The 2117-nt window shown below is 43.0% G+C and overlaps 1 pseudogene; it reads left to right on the top strand.

Moving 5' to 3' along the window:
• The first annotated feature begins 272 nt into the window (after positions 1-272).
• On the top strand, positions 273-1130 carry LOC144253848 (olfactory receptor 7A10-like; annotated as a pseudogene).
• The last annotated feature ends 987 nt before the right edge of the window (positions 1131-2117 follow it).

Genomic DNA, 2117 nt, shown 5'->3' with positions numbered 1-2117 from the left:
CAGGCAGGGCATGAAAAATGCTTACTAAAATTATTGAATATATAGTATTTATAAATCCTTCCAGAGAGAGACTTGAATTCTGAGTCAGAGATGGCACATGGAATTTCCTGTGGAGGACCACGTACAAAAATTAGTTTTGACATTTTTCTCTTTTTTAGTAGTTACGAACAGCACATGGAATCAAAAAATGACACAAAAATTTCAGAATTTCTTCTCCAGGGAATTTCAGAGGACCTAGAACTGCAGCCCCTCATCTTGGTCTTTTCCTTTCCATGTACCTGGTCACTGTGCTGAGGAACCTGCTCATCATTCTGGCCACCATCTCAGACTCCCACCTGCACACGCCCATGTACTTCTTCCTCTCCAACCTGTCCTTTGTGGACATCTGCTTCACCTCCAGCACTGTCCCAAAGATGCTGGTGAACATCCAGACACAGAGCAAGGCCATAAGATATGAAGACTGCATCATACAGATTTATTTTTTTACATTATTTATAGTGTTGGACAACTTCCTCCTGGCCGTGATGGCCTATGACAGGTATGTGGCCATCTGTCACCCCCTGCACTACATGGTTATCCTGAACCCATATCTCTGTGGCTTGCTGACGCTGGCATCCTGGATCACAAGTGCCCTGAATTCCTTATAACAAAGCTTGATGGTGTTGCGGTTGTCCTTTTGTTCAAACTTGGAAATCCCATACTTCTTCTGTGAACTTAACCAGGTGGTTCAGCGTACCTGCTCTGACACCTTTCTCAATGAACTGGTGTTATATTTTGGTGTGGTATTCCTAGGAGGTAGCCCCCTCACTGGCATCCTTTACTCTTACTCCAGGATAGTGTCCTCCATCCGTGCAATCTCATCAGCTCAGGGCAAGTACAAAGCCTTCTCCACCTGTGCATCTCACCTCTCTGTTGTCTCCTTATTTTATGGCACAGGCCTGGGTGTGTACCTCAGTTCTGCTGTGACCCAAAACTCACGCTCAGTTGCGACAGCCTCAGTGATGTACAGTGTGGTCACCACCATGCTGAACCCCTTCATTTACAGTCTGAGGAACAAGGACATCAAGAGTGCTCTGAGAAGACTCCTTTGGAGGATACCTGGAAAGGGACCTGTTGATCCACCCCAGTAGAGTCACCTGTGAGCTCAAGGCTCCAAGTTTGGGAGCTGAAAACCATTATTTTTAACCAGAGGAGATAATAAAATGTTGATCCTTTTATTGTAATCTCCATTGCTTTGGCATCAATTTCCCTATACAATTAAAGTAACTGTTATACTAGACTTTCTGTATTTTGTGGTCTCTCAAATTTGTTTTTCTTGGTCATTTCCTACTTTCCCAAACCTATTCCCACCCTTTATTCATTTTTTTTAATTTATTGTTGGTCCTTCAAAACATTACATAGTTCTTAATACATCATATTTCACAGTTTGATTCAGGTGGGTTATGAACTCCCAATTTTATCCCGTATACAGATTGCTGTATCACATCATGACCTTGAGGAATAATTTTCTCTCTCTCTTTTTTTTTTTTGGTTACACATGACAGCAGAATAATCCATTTTGATATAATTACACCAACATGGAATACATCTTAATCTAGTTAGGATCCCATTCTTGGGGATGGATATTAATGGGATTCTTTCTTTTTCTTTTTCCTTCTTTTCTCTTTTTCTCCTAGTGCTGGGAATGGAACCCAGGCCTCGTGCACACCAGGCAAGCACTCACCATCACTGAGCCTAGGTCCCCAGCCCTTAAGAATAAATTATTTTCAAATAACAGCACAACACATAGTTTTTCTTGTCTTTTTCTAAAGAAATGCCCATGAGTCTTTTGACATCAGTGAAACACTCTACTTAGAAACGAGAGCCGTTCGCACCCTCCATTGTATACTATATGAACTCTGAGACCTCAGCTTCTCACTGTGCTCACGTCATTCTTTGTGTTCCTTCTTTCTTCGTTCTTTTCCTTTTTCTTCCTTCCTCTCTTCCTTTTCCCCTGCAGCCCAAGGCCTTGTGCAGGGTAAACATCCGCTCCACTGGGAGCTGCGTCCTGGCTCCCATTCCTGTTTCCCGCATCACGACCTTCACTGTTCTTCCTGGGACGTCAACACCCCAGGCTA

Source organism: Urocitellus parryii, chromosome 3, assembly GCF_045843805.1.
Source record: "Urocitellus parryii isolate mUroPar1 chromosome 3, mUroPar1.hap1, whole genome shotgun sequence".
Taxonomy (NCBI): Eukaryota; Metazoa; Chordata; class Mammalia; order Rodentia; family Sciuridae; genus Urocitellus; species Urocitellus parryii.
Note: the sequence above shows the minus strand (reverse complement) of the source record. Positions and strands in the feature narration are given on the sequence as shown.